The 7,500-nt window shown below is 46.9% G+C and overlaps 16 non-coding genes across 16 annotated transcripts in view; all 16 read left to right on the forward strand.

Annotated features, from left to right (window-relative positions):
• Positions 1 to 775: 775 nt before the first annotated feature.
• Positions 776 to 847, forward strand: TRNAW-CCA (transfer RNA tryptophan (anticodon CCA)). Its single transcript has one exon. It is a non-coding gene; the product is annotated as a tRNA-Trp (tRNA).
• A 338-nt stretch (positions 848 to 1,185) lies between these two features.
• Positions 1,186 to 1,257, forward strand: TRNAW-CCA (transfer RNA tryptophan (anticodon CCA)). Its single transcript has one exon. It is a non-coding gene; the product is annotated as a tRNA-Trp (tRNA).
• A 338-nt stretch (positions 1,258 to 1,595) lies between these two features.
• Positions 1,596 to 1,667, forward strand: TRNAW-CCA (transfer RNA tryptophan (anticodon CCA)). Its single transcript has one exon. It is a non-coding gene; the product is annotated as a tRNA-Trp (tRNA).
• Positions 1,668 to 1,732: 65 nt separating this feature from the next.
• Positions 1,733 to 1,804, forward strand: TRNAW-CCA (transfer RNA tryptophan (anticodon CCA)). Its single transcript has one exon. It is a non-coding gene; the product is annotated as a tRNA-Trp (tRNA).
• A 65-nt stretch (positions 1,805 to 1,869) lies between these two features.
• TRNAW-CCA (transfer RNA tryptophan (anticodon CCA)) lies at positions 1,870 to 1,941 on the forward strand. The gene has a single exon. It is a non-coding gene; the product is annotated as a tRNA-Trp (tRNA).
• A 1,707-nt stretch (positions 1,942 to 3,648) lies between these two features.
• Positions 3,649 to 3,720, forward strand: TRNAW-CCA (transfer RNA tryptophan (anticodon CCA)). The gene has a single exon. It is a non-coding gene; the product is annotated as a tRNA-Trp (tRNA).
• A 474-nt stretch (positions 3,721 to 4,194) lies between these two features.
• Positions 4,195 to 4,266, forward strand: TRNAR-CCU (transfer RNA arginine (anticodon CCU)). Its single transcript has one exon. It is a non-coding gene; the product is annotated as a tRNA-Arg (tRNA).
• Positions 4,267 to 4,331: 65 nt separating this feature from the next.
• Positions 4,332 to 4,403, forward strand: TRNAW-CCA (transfer RNA tryptophan (anticodon CCA)). The gene has a single exon. It is a non-coding gene; the product is annotated as a tRNA-Trp (tRNA).
• A 65-nt stretch (positions 4,404 to 4,468) lies between these two features.
• TRNAW-CCA (transfer RNA tryptophan (anticodon CCA)) lies at positions 4,469 to 4,540 on the forward strand. Its single transcript has one exon. It is a non-coding gene; the product is annotated as a tRNA-Trp (tRNA).
• Positions 4,541 to 4,605: 65 nt separating this feature from the next.
• TRNAW-CCA (transfer RNA tryptophan (anticodon CCA)) lies at positions 4,606 to 4,677 on the forward strand. The gene has a single exon. It is a non-coding gene; the product is annotated as a tRNA-Trp (tRNA).
• A 202-nt stretch (positions 4,678 to 4,879) lies between these two features.
• Positions 4,880 to 4,951, forward strand: TRNAW-CCA (transfer RNA tryptophan (anticodon CCA)). Its single transcript has one exon. It is a non-coding gene; the product is annotated as a tRNA-Trp (tRNA).
• A 65-nt stretch (positions 4,952 to 5,016) lies between these two features.
• On the forward strand, positions 5,017 to 5,088 carry TRNAC-ACA (transfer RNA cysteine (anticodon ACA)). Its single transcript has one exon. It is a non-coding gene; the product is annotated as a tRNA-Cys (tRNA).
• Positions 5,089 to 5,700: 612 nt separating this feature from the next.
• Positions 5,701 to 5,772, forward strand: TRNAW-CCA (transfer RNA tryptophan (anticodon CCA)). Its single transcript has one exon. It is a non-coding gene; the product is annotated as a tRNA-Trp (tRNA).
• A 1,023-nt stretch (positions 5,773 to 6,795) lies between these two features.
• On the forward strand, positions 6,796 to 6,867 carry TRNAW-CCA (transfer RNA tryptophan (anticodon CCA)). The gene has a single exon. It is a non-coding gene; the product is annotated as a tRNA-Trp (tRNA).
• A 474-nt stretch (positions 6,868 to 7,341) lies between these two features.
• On the forward strand, positions 7,342 to 7,413 carry TRNAR-CCU (transfer RNA arginine (anticodon CCU)). Its single transcript has one exon. It is a non-coding gene; the product is annotated as a tRNA-Arg (tRNA).
• A 65-nt stretch (positions 7,414 to 7,478) lies between these two features.
• Positions 7,479 to 7,500, forward strand: part of TRNAW-CCA (transfer RNA tryptophan (anticodon CCA)) — a 72-nt gene continuing 50 nt past the window's right edge. Inside the window, exon 1 of the tRNA in view lies at positions 7,479 to 7,500. This exon is cut by the window's right edge and continues 50 nt beyond it. This is a non-coding gene — a tRNA (tRNA-Trp).

The raw sequence follows: 7,500 nt of genomic DNA on the forward strand, positions 1-7,500 counted from the left end.
CAGAAGCTGTCTTCTTCTTCTGGCTCTGCTACGAAGGTTCAAAGGGTTCCCGTTGCTATGCGTCTGTACCCTTTCAAGGGTCATCGCCGGCCTGAGTGGTGGCCTAAGGAGGTTGCTTGGCCGCCATCTTCAGAGAACGAATTTTTTGCTCGGGCGTGTCGGTATCAGGGTCAGCCTGTTACCAGTCCTCTGTATAAGGACTTTGTGATCCCGGATGATTACGGTTTCAAAGTATAAGTTACAGATTAATGGTGATGGATTTTCTTAATGTTTTGCGGCCTTTTCTGTGTTCTGTCGGTTCTAAGCCTTTGCTTCTCATTTTCAATAAGGAGTTTTTTTTCGTTAATTTATTTCTTCTTAATCGTCTTTACTGCTGTTTAATATCTAATTTAGCCTATTTTTGTTCATGAATTCTTTCTACAACATGTACTGCCTAATAGTGTTTGATACGTTGCTTAATTTTTTTTATTTCTCACTATTGTTTAATCAATATTATCTAATCGTTGTTCTTTCTTTATCGATGTTCATTTTCGCGACCGATTTTTCAAATGTTACTTCGTATTTTTTTCTTGTTCTATTATCTTGTTGCATTTCGCTTTTTGTACCATACACGCGTCGTGTATTTTTTTAATGATATAATTAAAAAAAAAAAAAAAAAGCGCGTCTGACTCCAGAGCAGAAGGCTGCGTGTTCGAATCACGTCCGAGTCACTTAGTTTTTCATTCGAGTAATTCAGTAAATATTTTGTTGATCCTGACCAGAGCTTTGACACCGTGGCTCGGTGGCGCAACGGTAGCGCGTCTGACTCCAGATCAGAAGGCTGCGTGTTCGAATCACGTCCGAGTAAGTTAAATTTTCATTCGAGTAATTCAGTTCATATTTTGTCGAACTTGACCAAAGCTATTATACCGCGGCTCTGTGGGGCAACGGTAGGGCGTCTGACTCCAGATCAGAAGGCTGCGTGTTCGAATCACGTTCGAGTCGGTTAGTTTTTCATTCGAGTAATTCAGTACATATTTTGTCGAACTTGACCAAAGCTATTATACCGCGGCTCTGTGGGGCAACGGTAGGGCGTCTGACTCCAGATCAGAAGGCTGCGTGTTCGAATCACGTCCGAGTCAGTTAGTTTTTCCTTCGAGTAATTCAGTACATATTTTGTCGAACTTGACCCTGCTATTAAGTCGTGGCTCGGTGGCGCAACGGTAGCGCGTCTGACTCCAGATCTGAAGGCTGCGTGTTCGAATCACGTCCGGGTCAGTTAATTTTTCATTCGAGTAATTCAGTACATATTTGGTCAAACTTGACCAAAGCTATTAAACCGTGGCTAAGTGGCGCAACGGTAGCGCGTCTGACTCCAGATCAGAAGGCTGCGTGTTCGAATCACGTCCGAGTAAGTTAAATTTTCATTCGAGTAATTCAGTACATATTTTGTCGAACTTGACCAAAGCTATTATACCGCGGCTCTGTGGGGCAACGGTAGGGCGGCTGACTCCAGATCAGAAGGCTGCGTGTTCGAATCACGTCCGAGTCAGTTAGTTTTTCCTTCGAGTAATTCAGTACATATTTTGTCGAACTTGACCCTGCTATTAAGTCGTGGCTCGGTGGCGCAACGGTAGCGCGTCTGACTCCAGATCTGAAGGCTGCGTGTTCGAATCACGTCCGGGTCAGTTAGTTTTTCATTCGAGTAATTCAGTACATATTTGGTCAAACTTGACCAAAGCTATTAAATCGTGGCTCGGTGGCGCAACGGTAGCGCGTCTGACTCCAGATCAGAAGGCTGCGTGTTCGAATCACGTCCGAGTAAGTTAAATTTTCATTCGAGTAATTCAGTACATATTTTGTCGAACTTGACCAAAGCTATTATACCGCGGCTCAGTGGCGCAACGGTAGCGCGTCTGACTCCAGATCAGAAGGCTGCGTGTTCGAATCACGTCCGAGTCAATTAGTTTTTCCTTCGAGTAATACAGTACATATTTTGTCGAACTTGACCAAAGCTATTAAACCGTGGCTCGGTGGCGCAACGGTAGCGCATCTGACTCCAGATCAAAAGGCTGCGTGTTCGAATTACGTCCGAGTCAGTTAGTTTTTCCTTCGAGTAATTCAGTACATATTTGGTCGATCTTGACCAAATCTATTAAACCGTGGCTCGGTGGCACAACGGTAGCGCGTCTGACTCCAGATCAGAAGGCTGCGTGTTCGAATCACGTCCTAGTCAGTTAGTTTTTCCTTCGAGTATTTCAGTACATATTTTGTCGAACTTGACCAAAGCTATTAAACCGTGGCTCGGTGGCGCAACGGTAGCGCGTCTGACTCCAGATCAAAGGCTGCGTGTTCGAATCACGTCCGGGTCAGTTAGTTTTTCCTTCGAGTATTTCAGTACATATTTTGTCGAACTTGACCAAAGCTATTAAACCGTGGCTCGGTGGCGCAACGGTAGCGCATCTGACTCCAGATCAAAAGGCTGCGTGTTCGAATTACGTCCGAGTCAGTTAGTTTTTCCTTCGAGTAATTCAGTACATATTTGGTCGATCTTGACCAGAGCTATGACATCTTGGCTCGGTGGCGCAACGGTAGCGCGTCCGACTCCAGATCAGAAGTCTGCGTGTTCAAATCACGTCCGAGTCAGTTAGTTTTTCCTTCGAGTAATTCAGTACATATTTTGTCGATCTTGACCAAAGCTATTAAACCGTGGCTCGGTGGCGCAACGGTAGCGCGTCTGACTCCAGATCAGAAGGCTGCGTGTTCGAAACACGTCCGTGTCAGTTAGTTTTTCCTTCAAGTAATTCAGTACATATTTTGTCGAACTTGACCAAAGCTATTAAACCGTGGCTCGGTGGCACAACGGTAGCGCGTCTGACTCCAGATCAGAAGGCTGCGTGTTCGAATCACGTCCTAGTCAGTTAGTTTTTCCTTCGAGTAATTCAGTACATATTTTGTCGATCTTGACCAACGCTATTAAATCGTGGCTCGGTGGCGCAACGGTAGCGCGTCTGACTCCAGATCAGAAGGCTGCGTGTTCGAAACACGTCCGTGTCAGTTAGTTTTTCCTTCAAGTAATTCAGTACATATTTTGTCGAACTTGACCAAAGCTATTAAACCGTGGCTCGGTGGCACAACGGTAGCGCGTCTGACTCCAGATCAAAGGCTGCGTGTTCGAATCACGTCCGGGTCAGTTAGTTTTTCCTTCGAGTATTTCAGTACATATTTTGTCGAACTTGACCAAAGCTATTAAACCGTGGCTCGGTGGCGCAACGGTAGCGCATCTGACTCCAGATCAAAAGGCTGCGTGTTCGAATTACGTCCGAGTCAGTTAGTTTTTCCTTCGAGTAATTCAGTACATATTTTGTCGATCTTGACCAAAGCTATTAAACCGTGGCTCGGTGGCGCAACGGTAGCGCGTCTGACTCCAGATCAGAAGGCTGCGTGTTCGAAACACGTCAGTGTCAGTTAGTTTTTCCTTCAAGTAATTCAGTACATATTTTGTCGAACTTGACCAAAGCTATTAAACCGTGGCTCGGTGGCACAACGGTAGCGCGTCTGACTCCAGATAAGACGGCTGCGTGTCCGAATCACGTCCTAGTCAGTTAGTTTTTCCTTCGAGTAATTCAGTACATATTTTGTCGATCTTGACCAAAGCTATTAAATCGTGGCTCGGTGGCGCAACGGTAGCGCGTCTGACTCCAGATCAGACGGCTGCGTGTTCGAATCACGTCCGGGTCAGTTAGTTTTTCATTCGAGTAATTCAGTACATATTTTGTCGAACTTGACCAAAGCTATTAAACCGTGGCTCGGTGGCACAACGGAAGCGCGTCTGACTCCAGTTCAGACGGCTGCGTGTTCGAATCACGTCCGGGTCAGTTAGTTTTTCATTCGAGTAATTCAGTAAATATTTTGTCGATCCTGACCAGAGCTTTGACACCGTGGCTCGGTGGCACAACGGTAGCGCGTCTGACTCCAGATCAAAGGCTGCGTGTTCGAATCACGTCCGGGTCAGTTAGTTTTTCCTTCGAGTATTTCAGTACATATTTTGTCGAACTTGACCAAAGCTATTAAACCGTGGCTCGGTGGCGCAACGGTAGCGCATCTGACTCCAGATCAAAAGGCTGCGTGTTCGAATTACGTCCGAGTCAGTTAGTTTTTCCTTCGAGTAATTCAGTACTATTTGGTCGATCTTGACCAGAGCTATGGCACCTTGGCTCGGTGGCGCAACGGTAGCGCGTCCGACTCCTGATCAGAAGGCTGCGTGTTCAAATCACGTCCGAGTCAGTTAGTTTTTCCTTCGAGTAATTCAGTACATATTTTGTCGAACTTGACCAAAGCCATTAAGCCGTGGCTCGGTGGCGCAACGGTAGCGCGTCTGACTCCAGATCAGAAGGCTGCGTGTTCGAATCACGTCCGAGTCAGTTAGTTTTTCATTCGAGTAATTCAGTAAATATTTTGTCGATCCTGACCAGAGCTTTGACACCGTGGCTCGGTGGCGCAACGGTAGCGCGTCTGACTCCAGATCTGAAGGCTGCGTGTTCGAATCACGTCCGGGTCAGTTAGTTTTTCATTCGAGTAATTCAGTACATATTTGGTCAAACTTGACCAAAGCTATTAAACCGTGGCTCAGTGGCGCAACGGTAGCGCGTCTGACTCCAGATCAGAAGGCTGCGTGTTCGAATCACGTCCGAGTCAATTAGTTTTTCCTTCGAGTAATTCAGTAAATATTTTGTCGATCCTGACCAGAGCTTTTACACCGTGGCTCGGTGGCGCAACGGTAGCGCGTCTGACTCCAGATCAGAAGGCTGCGTGTTCGAATCACTACCGAGTCAGTTGGTTTTTCCTTCGAGTAATTCATTACATATTTTGTCGATCCTGACCAGAGCTTTTAAACCGTGGCTCGGTGGCGCAACGGTAGCGCGTCTGACTCCAGATCAGAAGGCTGCGTGTTCGAATCACGTCCGGGCCAGTTAGTTTTTCATTCGAGTAATTCAGTACATATTTGGTCGAACTTGACCAGAGCTTCGACACCGTGGCTCGGTGGCGCAACGGTAGCGCGTTTGACTACAGATCAGAAGGCTTCGTGTTCGAATCACGTCCGAGTCAGTCTGTTTTTCCTTCGAGTAATACAGTACATATTTTGTCGAACTTGACCAAAGCTATTAAACCGTGGCTCGGTGGCGCAACGGTAGCGCATCTGACTCCAGATCAAAAGGCTGCGTGTTCGAATTACGTCCGAGTCAGTTAGTTTTTCCTTCGAGTAATTCAGTACATATTTGGTCGATCTTGACCAAAGCTATTAAACCGTGGCTCGGTGGCACAACGGTAGCGCGTCTGACTCCAGATCAGAAGGCTGCGTGTTCGAATCACGTCCTAGTCAGTTAGTTTTTCCTTCGAGTATTTCAGTACATATTTTGTCGAACTTGACCAAAGCTATTAAACCGTGGCTCGGTGGCGCAACGGTAGCGCGTCTGACTCCAGATCAAAGGCTGCGTGTTCGAATCACGTCCGGGTCAGTTAGTTTTTCCTTCGAGTATTTCAGTACATATTTTGTCGAACTTGACCAAAGCTATCAAACCGTGGCTCGGTGGCGCAACGGTAGCGCATCTGACTCCAGATCAAAAGGCTGCGTGTTCGAATTACGTCCGAGTCAGTTAGTTTTTCCTTCGAGTAATTCAGTACATATTTGGTCGATCTTGACCAGAGCTATGACACCTTGGCTCGGTGGCGCAACGGTAGCGCGTCCGACTCCAGATCAGAAGGCTGCGTGTTCAAATCACGTCCGAGTCAGTTAGTTTTTCCTTCGAGTAATTCAGTACATATTTTGTCGATCTTGACCAAAGCTATTAAACCGTGGCTCGGTGGCGCAACGGTAGCGCGTCTGACTCCAGATCAGAAGGCTGCGTGTTCGAAACACGTCCGTGTCAGTTAGTTTTTCCTTCAAGTAATTCAGTACATATTTTGTCGAACTTGACCAAAGCTATTAAACCGTGGCTCGGTGGCACAACGGTAGCGCGTCTGACTCCAGATCAGAAGGCTGCGTGTTCGAATCACGTCCTAGTCAGTTAGTTTTTCCTTCGAGTAATTCAGTACATATTTTGTCGATCTTGACCAACGCTATTAAATCGTGGCTCGGTGGCGCAACGGTAGCGCGTCTGACTCCAGATCAGAAGGCTGCGTGTTCGAAACACGTCCGTGTCAGTTAGTTTTTCCTTCAAGTAATTCAGTACATATTTTGTCGAACTTGACCAAAGCTATTAAACCGTGGCTCGGTGGCACAACGGTAGCGCGTCTGACTCCAGATCAAAGGCTGCGTGTTCGAATCACGTCCGGGTCAGTTAGTTTTTCCTTCGAGTATTTCAGTACATATTTTGTCGAACTTGACCAAAGCTATTAAACCGTGGCTCGGTGGCGCAACGGTAGCGCATCTGACTCCAGATCAAAAGGCTGCGTGTTCGAATTACGTCCGAGTCAGTTAGTTTTTCCTTCGAGTAATTCAGTACATATTTTGTCGATCTTGACCAAAGCTATTAAACCGTGGCTCGGTGGCGCAACGGTAGCGCGTCTGACTCCAGATCAGAAGGCTGCGTGTTCGAAACACGTCAGTGTCAGTTAGTTTTTCCTTCAAGTAATTCAGTACATATTTTGTCGAACTTGACCAAAGCTATTAAACCGTGGCTCGGTGGCACAACGGTAGCGCGTCTGACTCCAGATAAGACGGCTGCGTGTCCGAATCACGTCCTAGTCAGTTAGTTTTTCCTTCGAGTAATTCAGTACATATTTTGTCGATCTTGACCAAAGCTATTAAATCGTGGCTCGGTGGCGCAACGGTAGCGCGTCTGACTCCAGATCAGACGGCTGCGTGTTCGAATCACGTCCGGGTCAGTTAGTTTTGCATTCGAGTAATTCAGTACATATTTTGTCGAACTTGACCAAAGCTATTAAACCGTGGCTCGGTGGCACAACGGAAGCGCGTCTGACTCCAGTTCAGACGGCTGCGTGTTCGAATCACGTCCGGGTCAGTTAGTTTTTCATTCGAGTAATTCAGTAAATATTTTGTCGATCCTGACCAGAGCTTTGACACCGTGGGTCGGTGGCACAACGGTAGCGCGTCTGACTCCAGATCAAAGGCTGCGTGTTCGAATCACGTCCGGGTCAGTTAGTTTTTCCTTCGAGTATTTCAGTACATATTTTGTCGAACTTGACCAAAGCTATTAAACCGTGGCTCGGTGGCGCAACGGTAGCGCATCTGACTCCAGATCAAAAGGCTGCGTGTTCGAATTACGTCCGAGTCAGTTAGTTTTTCCTTCGAGTAATTCAGTACTATTTGGTCGATCTTGACCAGAGCTATGACACCTTGGCTCGGTGGCGCAACGGTAGCGCGTCCGACTCCTGATCAGAAGGCTGCGTGTTCAAATCACGTCCGAGTCAGTTAGTTTTTCCTTCGAGTAATTCAGTACATATTTTGTCGAACTTGACCAAAGCCATTAAGCCGTGGCTCGGTGGCGCAACGGTAGC

This window comes from Leiobunum rupestre, chromosome 2 (assembly GCF_980474605.1).
Source record: "Leiobunum rupestre chromosome 2, qqLeiRupe1.1.hap1, whole genome shotgun sequence".
NCBI classification, from domain to species: Eukaryota; Metazoa; Arthropoda; class Arachnida; order Opiliones; family Sclerosomatidae; genus Leiobunum; species Leiobunum rupestre.